Source organism: Glossina fuscipes, unplaced genomic scaffold, assembly GCF_014805625.2.
Source record: "Glossina fuscipes isolate IAEA_lab_2018 unplaced genomic scaffold, Yale_Gfus_2 1, whole genome shotgun sequence".
NCBI lineage: Eukaryota > Metazoa > Arthropoda > Insecta > Diptera > Glossinidae > Glossina > Glossina fuscipes.
In genome coordinates, this window is record NW_023998415.1 from 44,497,061 (window position 1) to 44,512,895 (window position 15,835).

Below are 15,835 nucleotides of genomic sequence, written 5' to 3' on the forward strand. Positions count from 1 at the left end.
ACACACACACACACATACTCTAATGGTTACAAGCCAGTTAACTGTTTGTGCTGCTCTGTATACGTGCTTATCTATGCGTGTGCGTATGTGTGAGAAAAAAGTAAATACGATCATTTAAAATCGATTAAAAGCATTACAATTTTTTTTTGTTTTTTCTCTCTCTCCTTTTTCGATTATTCAATAATATGCATTTTATGCTACAATTAAAACTCTTCCACATGATAGCGCAGCATACACTATATGCATAAAGTGTAATAGTAGTAATCGTAATCGTAGTAGTAGTAGTAGTAGTAGTAGTAGTAGTAGTAGTAGTAGTGATAGCAGTATCGACAGTAGTAGTGGCAGTATGTATTTATGCATATTTATTAGTATATGTATATATGGATGAACAGATTTATTTTTATGAATATCGTTAGATTTTAATTGATTAAATTTATTTTGTGTGTATATATATACATACATCAGACAGTTTCATAATCATATTAATATTATGTATGGGTGTCGATTTGTGAGAAGCTAACCCTCATGTAAACGAATTTTTCAATTTATTGCTTTCGCATACACACATTAGTTGAAAGATAAAAAATTACAACATTTATCAAAATTAATTTCAATTACTTGCACTTCATTGATTTCAAATAAAATCCATCTCCTAATTATTCACTTAGATTACGAGTATATGAAATTCACACAAAAAAATATATATATATACCACATATATAAAAAGTGATATTATATTCTACATCTCTCATACGTTATTTACATTCACGTATTGTGGCGGTGTGCAAAGCAATGACTCGTTAATTACATTATCACTTGGGCTTTAATTAAGAAAATTATATTTTAAATGAATGTTTAGGGTTTTTATACCCGCCGCTAGATACTCACCCTAGACAATTTATGCGTATTTTGCATTCCAACCGAATGAATATAAAGACGTTGCTTTGAAGCCTAATTTTTGTGGAAAGAAGCTTAGAAAGCAATGTCTGCCCTAATCCTTCATCAAATTTGCCGAACGTTTGATGCGAACGAACAAAGCAAAGAAATAAGCAAGAAATCGTACAATTGTGTGCATATCGACCTTGCCCTAGACGTAGATGTAGATGTATGAAGCATTTGCAATGCTTGGCGGAATAAAATCGGTTCAGTTATTTTAATTGATATATCCATCTGCGGAAATAATTTCTTTCTATTAAATAAAAATATGAAAATTTTTTCCGCCCATTGTTATTGACTCTATATGGGAAATCTAAAAAATCACACACACACACACACACATTCATTGAACTTCTAACGGCCAGAAGATTGAGATGTTAAGTTCAAAGATATCAATTCTTGGAAACGATGCCTTGGGTAACAAGGGACGAACAAAAATCGTATTACATTAGAGAACGTACGGTATTAATTTATTTCTTCTGAGGTCACGCCGTGAGTTACGTTCTTGGTTTAGCTTCTCGATAATCCAACCTATGAACGAGATAGACATCGTTTCATTCCTTAAAACACACCATGCTTGAAAAATGTTTGCAAATTTGTACATATACCGCTTAAGTCGCTTATAAGGGCCCGCATAAGAAACGCAAATTGAATGTCTGTGACAATAAAAAAAGGCAAAGTCGGAATGTAAAGGGCATGTTGCGGCTACACATGGTACTTTTGTGTGCTATTCTAAAATTGGGATACTCGGCGATTATTTTATGTGAAATTTCTGAAATCCGAATTAAATTTCCCCAATGTATACGAATATCGCGTTTGGAAGACAAAAATCCTTAATTAAATTGTTTCGGCTTTTTTACAGTTAGAGTCACTTTTGAACTATTTTTTCATTGGGTCCGGGGCCTGGATTTTCTGTGCAAAGTTCGAAACCTCTTGAGAATTTCAAATTAAAATGGACGATTGTGCTAGCGAATATAATGATAACGGAAAGGCTCATACTAACCAAGATTTTATCTATTCTATGTTTAAGACTCATTATGGCCACGGTGACCGTAAAATACTCGCCATCACTTCGCTAATCCAATTCTTTATCGATTTTTCTATTTGGCGATGAAATGCTTAAAGTTTTACGTTGGCTTCATGTCAAGGCCTCACTTTTATGGGAGCGCTTACATAAAGGAGGAGCCTAGAAAAAATGAATTTGATAGGCGAACCTTTCTTTTCAAACGTCTCATTACTTCCATCCTAAAGGAATAAAAATTAGAACTTGTTGCTTATTATTCATGAGAATCCTTATATATGTATATATAGTAGAATACATAAAATACACTTAAACGATTAGGATTTGCTACATTCAACTCTTATGTCAAGTTGTTATCACGGACTAATTTTTATTATAGAAGGTTAAAATACAACGACCTTTTGCAATATAAAAGCTTACTTCTCTTAGGAACGATACTAACGGAACCCCATAACTCGGGTTCCGTTCGATACTAATTTTTCACATTAGTTTAGCATACGATAATCCTATTAATAATTTACCGTTTTTTGTTGAAAAATTCTTAAATTCCAATACTTGTTTACAATTATTTCAAAACAAAGCAGCAACGCTTGACGAGTAGTTGTAAAAATCATCTCATCCAATGCAATTTCAAGAGGGTTTTAATTTTGGGCTAAAACACGTTAGTTTACTGAATTTCATAACGTCATCTTAAGCAGATGAATAGACGGATGGACGGACAAGCTTAAAGTATTTCAGAAATATAATTCTAATTCGTTCGATTTAATGCAAACAGGAACTGATACTAAACTATATTACACACATACGCACAATATTAATATATCTAGCGTGTAATTGTGTAGCGTATAAAACAATTTCTTTCATTTTTTATTCTTCGTAAAATTAAGATGAAGAATATTTCGATTGTGTTTGTCGTTACGATTTAAATTTAATTAAAGCATTCGCGCGGAATTTACAAAACCACATTTCACAGTGTAAGAAAAACCCAATAACTAAGATTCAGTGATTGAAACGACAATCAATTATTTTCCAAGAAATGTACGAATTCGTATGAAAATATCGCGTACATGAAATTCGGTCCTCCTTATATATATAATGAAGGGAAATGCGAACGAGAAGATTTATCGTGAAACACATGAGAAATATTTAGAAAAAGATTTCTTTATCCATGAACTGCAAATTGCTAATGTTGTTACATATATATATATATATATATATATATAAGGAAGAGAAGCTATTAAATTAACTTTAACATTTAATAAAGAATGTCGTATTCATTTAAAATGAACACCTGTGTTTAGGTGAATATGTTTTCCCATCAACTTAATTTAAATTTTAATATATTGCGATATTTAAAATAATGATGACCTACAGATGATGATAATAATGATGAGATTGTTTGCGTGGATACAGGTATAGCTAACACTGACAGTAAAAAAGCAAAAATAAACAGCAGCAATAGTGACAGCAACAACAATAGCAATACTCGAAATGGAAAACATTTGTAGAAATATTTTTACCCGTTGGTGGATAAATTGTCGGTTGAATGAAGATGAATATTTGTGCAAAGCAACAAAGCAAATATGTTCACTTGCTTACTTACTTACTTACTTATTTATGTCTATATATATATATATATATATGTTCAGGTGAATGCAAATCGTTGCATACTATGCAATTTTTAATACATTTTTTTCTATAAAGTCTAAGCTAAAGTCGTTAGAGAACAACAACAGAAACAATAATAACGTAACAAGCACAACAAACAATAATAACAACAACATTAACATGAACATCGCAAAAGTGTTTTGGTCCCAAGTGAGCATCGCGATTTTCTGAATGTTGATTTTCTACATTAAAATACCAAACAAAAATCAACATCTATGCATGCATACCTGTTTGACTATGAGCGAGTGAATGAGTGAATAAGTGAACGTCGTTAAAATATACATTTGTATATGTTCATCCGTATGTACAAAAATATTGTAATATATGCATTCAATGCCTTCATACACACCTATGTAGGTGAGCGCATATGTTAGAATGTTTCTTCGAAATCTAATCTCACATCGCATTGACATATTATCTTATCGGACTATTCAGTTGAAATCATTCAAGCTTGCAGATGAAAATCTCGTATTTAACAAAAATCACAACTGCATGATTTACAGATGTACAGAAAAATAGAAAGACCGAGAGAGATATTTACATATATACATAGATACATAGATACATAGATAGATAGATAGATAGATAGATAGATAGATATATAGATAGAGAGAGAGAGAAAAAGAATTTAATTGAATCTATTGGCCAAGTACGAATTTCTATTCAACGAGACTGTATCGCTGTAGGTCTCATAAGTTACGATAAAAGTTACGACAACGATGTTTTAAACGCCTTTTTAGATTCCATTAAATATATATGAGATTTAAATCAGCCTGGGGTCGAACAAATGTACAGCTTTAGAGGTGCGGCTTTGTTTCTCAATATACGTATATGAAAAGTTTAAACATCAATCAAAGTAAACCAGAAGAAGCGCTAACACACTTCGCTCAACATCGATTCCCATAAGCGGATGTTTGTTATTTGAATTTGAAATGCATCCGATAGTGAATATGATTCTAGGCATTAACAATCGCTGACAAAGGATTTTAGTTATATAACACTTTTCGTAATGGTGCTGCGATTATTTCATTTTATTTAATATTCCTATGTCAAGAAACCATATCGCGCTGCAACTGCGACAAATGGTGATCAAGCTAAGTGCATTGATAACAGAATTAGTTATGCGAGCATTTATTATACCAATTCATGATACGTGAAAATAATTTACTTAAGCGATGAACTTCATGTCCACGAAATTTCACGAAATATTTACAGAAAATTCGATGCAATCTGAAGGAAAGGTTGCTTTGCACTTTATTAAAGTCAATTTTTAGAAGCACGCATCGATCGATTCTTAAACTTACAACAATTCCTAATTAAAGTAAATAAATCTATTTCTGTCCGTCCATCCATTTGATGAATTCCCGACTTTATCTATAAGAATAAAATCAATCTTCAAACTATCGATAGCAGTTGGATGAAACGAGCAGCTGAGATTAAATTATTTGATTATCGTTCGTACTTAACCGATCATGAAAAAGAATATAATTAAATGCTGATGGTAAGATCAGCTAATATATATGAGGACTTTACATTCACATTCGTACTTAACCAAAATCAAAGGAAAAAGAAAAAAGAAAAAAGAAAAAAAGAAGAAATCAATGAATCTTTGGTGGCCAACAATCGTTTATTAATCGAATTTACTTAAAATGTTAATTGATGTCAGTGGACGTATAGCGATCATTTTTGTTGTCTTGTAACGGACTCTTTAACGAGGATCGCTCTAACGGTGCTCGTATGCGCATATATGCGTTCGTAAGCAGTCCTGCATATATTATATGAACATTTGCATGTCACACTCATTGTCAAATGCCTGGTGTTCATTTTACTTATTCAGAATTCATTGTAAAGTCGGCGTATAAGCGTAACCGTTATTCATGTTATATGCATACTTATATGCATCTATATACATTCATTTACATAAGTATATATATTATATATTTACATATATATCTGCATACATATAATATATATGCACATATAAAACACAGGGAATATTTATGTATGCTGCATACACCCATATATATGCATACGTCCTTGTGCTTCTGAGTTTGCGTGTGCGTGTGCGTATGCGTATGCGTAAGCGTGTGCGTATGCGTGTATTAGTATGCAGTCATATGCATATTACCAGCGAGGTGTTTGAATATGTCAAGTGCGAATAAAGTAAACGATGATGCTTTGCGTGGTGCCAAATTGATGTCGAATAAACGGAATGAATGCGTGGTATTCGACTTACTTGACAGTGGCAGTGGAATCGCTTCTGCATGCAGGAACAAAAGTAATGAAAGAAAAAAAAAAAAAAAAAAAAAAAAAAAAAAAAAAGAAGGAGAACTTGATATGAAGCTTGTATATCATCTTATGATATCTTATACGCAATACAGGCTGATATACACGCGGTCGTACTCGTTTATAAATATATATATATCTTCTCTTATATATATATATATATATATTAACAAAAATAATACGCATTTATGTAATGTGTTTCGTTATTTCAATTTCAATCAAACTAATGCACTACAGGCACACATTGCCGGCAAGAACACAGCTCACATAGATAGCGGGCTTGTGATTGTTTGCGCGGTATGCGTCTATAATATGTTGCCAGAAGGTATACAAGTTTATTGTGCTTTTCATCATTACGGAATGTCTTTCAATTGTTGCGATACGGAATGTCTTCAAGTTATTGATAGCATCGCAGACTTCGTACTCATTGATATAGAAATTCCATAACAGTGGAAGAAGCGAGCAAAAAAAAGTTCAAACTGAGTGTAGATTTTTTTTTACTTTCTTCTTTTTTTTTTCTTTTTCTTTTTCTTTTTCTTCTTTTTCTTTCGTTGATTCTTTTATGACAATTTTTGACATTCTATTAAAAATTTTCAATATTTTAAAAGCCTTTCACAATCTAAACTAAGCTTTCCGTTCAGCTTTAAGGAATGAAGAAGAATAAAAGTTAAAGATTGATTACACGCTTGGGATAATATCTACAAATAATTTATACAATACAAATACATTTCTGCTTGAGTTTAAAGCGAAATTATTCACTTGCTTTATTTCCTTTGATAATCGATTAGAATGCTTCTCGCATATTATATATTATCGTAAACGGTATATCGGTTTGATTAGTTCTTGAAAACTTTTCGATTTCGCTTAGATAATCTTTAAAAATTTTAATTTTTAAATAAAAGTCAGATGTAAAACTTATTAGATCATCTATCGATCTATCAGACAATTATAACCATAATAAGTAAAAAAATTACATTCGACTATGACCCAATCTTTCGTGATTATAAAATAAGAAGAACCCAATTATCATAGCGTATAATGTTGAGTGGGCGCGAGCGATTTTTTCCATTTTCAGAATAAAAGTGAAAATTGATATGCATATGTATGTGTCGCACTTTATGAATGATAAGCAAAAGTGATTACAGTTATTTTTGTATAAGGCGTGTGAGCGTTACAAACGTATCCCTTGATCGATTTGCCTCATTTTCATATACTTTGTAGGTGATATGTTCATTTTTGCGAACGGAAGAATGTTTACCACAGATCCTATACAATTGATAAAACGGACAGATGGACTGACGAACGGACGGATGCTTGGATGCATTCCGAGTGTGAAACAAATCAAGAATTTATATAGTTTATGGAAGTTCTTAGGCATGCTTCTATACCCCATGGGAAAAAATGATATTCGGACACATTATAAAATTGAATAAGCGGAGCCGATTTTCTCCAATTTTGTAGAGAAACTACAGAATCGCCCATAAAATACACGCTTACGTTTCTATGAATTTATCTGCTGTAGCTTATGACTAACGAACAAGAGACTTATTTTTTTATTCATTTGGCAAAACAAAGACGTCTTCACTGTACGTAAACCTGTAGGCATGTGCCTCGATCGGTCTGCATGCAAGAAATGCCAATATTTCTGTCAAACTCGAGCACGATAGCTTCATTTTTGCGGCCAAGAGAATATTTATACCGACGGACAGACGGACATGCTTAAATCGATTGAGATTTTGATGCTGATTTAAGAGAGAGTAGATACACTTCATGGGATCCCTAAAGTTTCCTTCTGGAGATGGCAAACGTTTGGACAAAATCAATGTTCGCCATCATCCTTCGGAATTCCGAGGCACAGAAAGGAGATCATGCTTACAAATTCAAGTTTTACGGCTTTTACGACTATCCAGTGTTTAAACGATATACTCAGTTGCTTTCGAATTATCCCCCGTTTCAATAAACATCTACGTAATAAGGTTTTCCTTTATCCCTACAGACTAGGTTTTCATTCAATAAAGAATGCAATAAAATAATGATTTCGTCGAATTCAAGGTGAAAGGGAAGAAAGAAACGGCAAGAAAGTTTGGGGCTGGTGTCACAGGCCAATACCAATGGGATATAATCAATCTACGCGATCTGCCTACAAATGCCTACAAATGCTTAACGCGGCAATGTCGGAAAGAGTCGATCAGCATTTACTCCGACAGTCAAGGTGCCATAAAGGCCCTGGCCTCTCTATAGCTTCGGTTTCGATTAATTTAAGTCCATACACTTACTCTCTTCGTTCAATTCGAATGTAATTAGGAAAAAAAAAAAAATTGCTCGATGAAATTTTTGGATAAATTTGATATTTGATTAGGTACTCGACTCGATATGTAAATGTTTTATATGTATGGTGGTCAAGGTTTTTCGATTTTTGATCGAATTCAATTAATTTTATCACAACTATTTCGAGGAATCATGGGGAGGGACATCGTCGTTTCATATTTACTTTTTATCGCTAGTTATTTAAATTTTCTTTACGACTCAGATTTCCAAGCGTCCTATGTCTGTTGATTTTTGTGAATCATAAAAGAAACTTTTTGGATTTTTTTTTTCTTTTTTTCTGCGGCTACATTCAAATAATATCGTGCGCAAGTATATCGCATACAAAAAAAAAAAAAAAAAAAGAAAAAGAAGAAAAGTATTTTATTGAAATTAAAAATTTTATTTTTTTATTCAATCGCTGTGTTATGATGATTATCGTCGTTCGCGGACACCGAGACGAATATAAATTTGATTATTGCAATCAAAAGTTCAGAAAATCTACATATCTATATATCGCTAATTAAATTCACGGTCATCTTCTTCTTATGGTTGGTTGGTTGGTTTGTTGGTAGTGTAGTATAGCAGCGTGTATATAGTTACGTGTAAAAGCAATGGTACGTGTATTGTTGCACGTACGTACGTAAACATAAACTTGCATAAGTGGCAATTATTGATCGAAATCGAATTGAATGATTCTGTAGCTCGTTGTTGTAAAGTTTCACAAAGGAATGTTATGTTATGATAATGGCGTTACATGCATAAGCGAATAGAAACGACAACAATAACAACAATAAAAAACAAGAACAGAAAAAAAAAAAGAAAAGAAAAACAACAGAAAAAACAACAACAGTCAAGCCACAATTTTTTAGATGCATAACGAACGAACGAATGAACGAACGAACGATTGAACGAGCGAAGGTTGGGATGAACGAGCGAGCGAACGAACGAGCGATCAAAACGTGTCACGTTTTGCAATTCATATATATTTAAAAGTGCGAACAGCTATTGTTTCAGCAACACGTTTAGAAATAAATGCTAAAATATGAATTGCGATTGCATAGAGTTGATCGCGATGACGATGACGATGACGATGACGATGACGACGACGACGACGGCTGTAACGATGGTGATGACGGCGATGACGCTGACGATAGCGATGATGCTCCCACAGTAAAGTAAAGGCCAAGTCAGAGACTTTTTTCAAGTTTGTCTTTATAGCGAGCGTAACATCGTGCATAAGTAAATTGCTTCTATTGTGGGACAAAAGATTGTAGATTGTATGTGCAGTCGACCCGGCGAATGATACAAAAGGATGGATGAACGTTTTTATAACTTTACGTGTAAAATGGAAGTGCTGTGTATGAATATAAGTATATGCGAGTTGCAAGGTACGAAAAATGTTTATTTTTTGGTATGTTCTTTTCGCCAACGCTTTAAGTGGAATCACAATCATAACAATAATAACAACTACAATCAGCAAGTCAGCTAGCCAGGCCGCCAAATAGCCAGACAACCAGTCAGCCAGTCAGGCAGCTAGCCAACAATCTGTTGGTTGGTTAGGCTCGTTAAATGATGTCTGATATTGTTGTTGCTATTATTATTGCTATTTTTTCTTCTTTTTTTTTTTTTTTTGCATTCTTTATTTTATTTTTTATTTTTTTTTTGCGGCACCTTAACATAACCGCCACCACTGCAGGCACGTTCTATGAGCAGTTATTATGCACGGCCAAAACCAAAGACAAAGATGATGAGTCGGTCATTCAGTCGTGATGCATATCTGACTGCTTACCTGTCCGTCTCGTTTACATTGGCGCTTTTCGCTCTGTTCGCTATTTTGCACATTCAAGCGTGAACAAAGAAACACCACTGCGCAACATATCATCGCACAATACCGCCGTGTTGTACATCCTATTGAGAAACTTTTCGACGCTGTATTCAGCTCAATGTTTTCGTACGCTGCTATACTGCTACAGAACCATCTTTATATAGCAAATATAGTACAATGCAATTCAACGGGCGGAATGATGCAACTCTGAAGATGCAATCGGTGATCACACCTCATTGTATATAATTGTAACGTTCTGTTGTTATATTATTGTTAGTGTATTATGTTTTTTTTTTGTATACGAGGATGAGCACATTTGTTTATGTGCGATCTTTGCCACTATAGAGCCATTCATATATTTATACATTTATACATAAATGCACGTATGTGCACATATTGCAAAAAAAAAAAAAAGTCCATGTTTCGGTCGCTGTTGTAACAATGACTGGAATGGTTGGAAAAAGTGTTTGTGTCGTGCATGTCCCATTGTTGCCTATGGAGAAAAAAGCAAAAAAAAAAAGGCAAAATTTCACAAACGCTTACACACATGGTTGAGGGCATACCATGCATAAATATTTATTAAGAGGCTTTTCTTCGTTCATACCACAAAGCTATTGAAACTTCCCAATTGAGAAGCCAACAACAAGCATAATGCATTTGAATGCGATCGGTTTTGCATGATTCTGATATTCGCGAAGATGCGCTCTCATCACTTTCAAGCATTGCCTTTCGTTAAAGGAAAAATCTAATTAAAGTTTCAATTTTATACATTTTGTATCGCGCGCGCAATTTCCTAACAATCACTTTAAGCATCTTTTCCTTTCCGTTGTATCTTTATTTTTATTTATTTATTTATTTATTTATTTTTATTTTTTTATTTATTTTTTTTTTTTTGGTTAAGAAAAACAACAACTTCTGACAGTTCAAAATCATGTATTTCTTGGTACTCTGCCTGCATCTGCTTCTTACGATAATTGGAAATAAATGCAATTTTTTTTTTTTTTTTTTTTTTGCATATACCGTAATTTTCATATTAAACGTCAGAAAAGTATCCTACGTGAACGTGTCACAGTGTATTCATGCGGATGACAGATTATTCATCATTGATTCTCAGATGTTTTTTTTTTTTTTTTTTGTTATTTTTTATTGCGGAAATCACATGCAAAATTAAGCACTTAAACGATCATCACTTGCATTTAAAAGGGATGTCGTTGCGGGTACGCAGTTCTATCAGTTATAGAATTTAAAAATGATAAACTAATTATGAAATGAAATCGATATGCAATGTTAATGTGGTCCAATCATAAACATAATAATAGGTGCTTGCACGTCTGCGTTGGCTACTGCGACTGCTAAATATGATTATAGAATACGGAGTAACAATCTATGCAACGATTAAATCCGATAATTTTGATCTGGATTTGATTTCTCACTGTTAAGTTGTTCAGTGTATACAGACGCTAAGCGTAGAACGTTTAAAATTGCATTTTCGGCTCTCATTACGTTCGCCCAGAAGCTAATGGTGATGTTGCTCCATCATATCTCAACCTGGCCTGAAGAGTCAAAAAAGTTAGAAGGCAATGCATTGCAAGTCTTATTGGACGAGAATCCAGTTCAAGCTCAACAATTAATGAATCAAGTGTTTCTACAATGTGTTTATGTGCGACGTAAACATCCAAAAAAGGATGAAATATGGCTACCATTGGAATTGACTGAAAATGCCATTTCGAACCGTCTCAACATTATGCTTTCATTGCTTGTTTGCAAAAAAAGAGAGAAAAAAAGTTTCCCTTACGATAATTCCAAGCGCAAAAAATCATCGGTTAGCCCTGGAGAACTATCCACGTCGACAGTGAAGCGGAATATTTATGGCCATCAACTTTTGCTGTGCATACGGTAGGATCAACAAGGTATACTGCAGATGTCTACCCATTGCGAATTGAACAAATTGAAAAATGTATTGTTACAAAAAAGACTAGCAATAGTGGCTAACAGATGTGCAAAGTCAATCTCTTACGCGGCCACATTCTCTTACATGCTGCACACGACTGCAGCTCGACTGAGATGTTCTGCAGATTTCCGCGTGCTCACCACACAAAGCGCCTTCTGATTACCCATCGTTCAGATCGATACAGCATACCTTGACTAGCATGCGATTTTAATATAATGAAAAAATACGTCGATGGTTTGATCGCTGCCAAATCAATATCGTTCCTTCGAAATGGTATCATCACCGTATTGCCCCAAAAGATAGGAAAAACTTAAACAAAATAATGGAAAATATTTCGATTAATATATGTTGGGAAAAAATTGCCAAAATACATGCAAGCCCTAAATAGTTTCCTGAAAATCTTCCTAATAAATGTCTTGGCTGTTGAATAATCTGGAGTTGCTGCTTATTAACTGCAAGCATCTCGTACAATCGTCTAACACTATATTAACACTAAACCTGACTTCTATTAATTATAGTTTTTCATGATTGTTTTAGACTTTCAGTTACTGCAAATGGCCAAGATTAGCAAACGAGCGATTTTGACGGTGTTTTAGATACCCTTTGTCGTAACTAAAACAGTTGCAATAATGTAAAAAAGGTTTACTTACGAAGAAGCTATCATCTCAATGAATTCTGTACAATTTCATAATCGTCTCAAACGAACATTAGCGAAAAAATTAATCGCGGTGTCTATCAGATTCATTATGGAGTTAACCCATTTTTAGGCAGACAATATATCTTCACTTGAGGAGTATACAAACAGTCTGTCTTGTTTGTCTTACGATATATGGAGATGTTTCCGATTGTTTCCATCTTTGCACGTAAAGTGTCGAGTGGTTAGCAAATTATATGCGAGGAATTTAAAACTTGTAGCTTTAATAATTTCCGAGCAATGAGCAAAAATGCAAAAATTGTTGTTAAAAACAACACAGTTGCGTTCAGTTTACGCTCCACTGCACGTTTCCACTCCGGCCGATTTGGCCTATTTTCAATACGAACCTAAATGTAGATGCTGCCAATGTCTCTTCCAAATTTGAAATTGATATCTTTATTTTTGTGACTAAAGTAGAGTGCCAACAACACACACACCACACACGGACAGACATGGCTAAATCAATTCAGAATTTCACACTCATCACGAATATATATATATATACTTTAAAGGGTCTCTGAAGGGTCCTTTTGGGCATTACATATATTATGAAAAAAAAAGAAGAAAACGAGTATATTCCAATCTTACAGTGGTGGGTATAAAAAGAGAATATATTTGTTCCCATTTTTTTTTTTTTTTTTCCCAATATAAAAAAACGATTAATTTTATTCATATTTTTAAATATTTAAGAAAACAATATTTCAACAATTATTTATAAATTTTTGCAAATTCAGCGATTGATCGACGATCTTGAGAAAGTCCTTAAAAGCAATGTAATTGCGGTGATCGCGGATAAGTCGCGACACTTTTCTTGCTAAGTGAACATTGCTTGTCCATGAATGGAAGACTTAAAAAAGCATTGCAGGCAAACAGTACAATATTCGATAAATAAATTCAGACAATCACTAGTTAATCCGGTCCAAGAGAAGTATTCGACATTTTAATAGATCGGCGAATATTTTTCTAACAAATAATATCCATTTGAGAAAACAGCAATTAGAACTGCGACGCTCTCAGCTGCAACGGTTGAATCTAACGATTGGCATTTCCAAAGTTTCTCTTCTCTGCTGATTATTTTGCTCTGATTAATTTGAAACTTTGCGAAAGTCTTCCTCACAATCTGGTGCTATTAGATAAGCCAATAAAAAAGCGAAAGAAAATGAAAGGATTTTTTTGCATTTTTTTGCAAAAGCTATGTAAACTTTCGGAAGATATTATTAAGCCTTTCGTAGACGACAGAAATAGCGTTTTTGAGCATTGGATATAATAAATTGGCAGTGTATACTGCTTGATCAAGAATCAACAAATTTAAAAGCATATTCGATTCTTTAACTTTCTGTTGCCATCATACATATCGAACAATCTTTACTTATAGCAATAGATCAGAAATCTGAAGCAACTTTTTTGCTTTCCTTGAAATTTCAAAACTCTTTTAAGTATAGGTTATTGCAGATATATGTTATATACACTCGAATATTTATAAATCGAGATATATATATATATATTTATATATACAAAATCACATACATATAAATAGTTCACACTTCACGAGGACAATAAACAAAAAGATTTCTTACAGAAAAATATAATAAAGTTACGTTTACTTTTATAGTACAATTCAAAGCATATTAAAGCAAAAAAGTTTGATTTATTTGAAGGATCTCTGTACAACATAAAATATATATATATATATGTAAATCGAAATATTTGCTTGATAGTTGCGCTAAACAACATCAATGTTGTCAACTAAAGAAGAGAAATCCTTTAATAATGTAATTAAAGAAGTTTCATTAAATTTCCAATTTAAATTTGTTATCTATTCATGTGTCAATGCCTGTTTACCATATATATATATATATATATATATGTTATTTACTAGTCATATCCGTTAGCAATATAACGTGAATTCGCTCAGTAAAACAAACGTTTCTCGGTAAAGACAACAATTTTGTTGAAAGTTTAAACAATTTCAATTTTACATACATATATACGCATATGCACCCATATGCACGTACAGATATTTAAAAACCATTGAAAAATGAGAACAGAGAAAAACATTATAATGAATGATACACGTTGATGTGAGACCGAGTTAAGTTCATTCAATTCAATGGAACCAAATTTCATTTACAATAAACACAAATCAAATTGTTATTGTGCGCTAGGAAAATAAATTGCCTTTCTTGAGGTAAATGCCATTTGTATGTATTTGTATGCTTATTTACTAACACATTTGTATGCTACCATATATAGTCATATATATATATATATATATATATATATGACTATATATATTTATAAATGAAGGTACGGCAAATATCTATACAAGTACGCATAACATACAAGCACACAACACATATACACATATATATATATATATATATATATATATATCCATTCGTATATACAAGCATTTGAAAAGTATATGCGAGGCAAGCAATTGTCGAAATCTATCGAAAATGTTGACTCAACCAAAGCGAATGAATGGATGAATTCAACTAACGGGTTTGTTTAAGTGGCGTTGAGGGATGGAGAAGACTTTTACAATTCCAATCACATCACATTTTATGAATGTATAAATGAGTACTTATACATACCCGGGTTACGTATATGCGTGCATCTACATATATATGTTTATGTATATATATATATGTTTATGTGATTGTTGAAGACGATAAAGTATAATATTGTAAATTCAATACAAATTGTTTGGCCTCAGGATATGTTAATAACGGAAACACTTGCATTTGTGAGTACCGAGATTTTGATTATGCGATTTGTGTGTGTGTGTGTGTGTGTGTGTGTGTGTGTGTTTTTCTATTTTTTTTTTTTATTTTTTGCTTCTTCTCTTTTTTCTCATTTGCCTTGATTTGGTTTGTGTTACCCTTCTCGCAAACGTTCCGTTATACAAATATATTAGATTTTCATTAATTTAGAAGTGATGCAATAATTCAATTATTCACAACAAATACGTAAATTCACTCGCAAATGCACAGTGATTCAAAATGTAACAAAGGACAAAACGGTATAAAGGCATTGTTGTCGCCCTTTTGCAAAATTTTACAAATCAATCAGTGATTGTTTCTCTTCTCTTTAAGACATTGACGCATATTTCCTTCAATAAATTGAAATATTGCTTGTAATTGT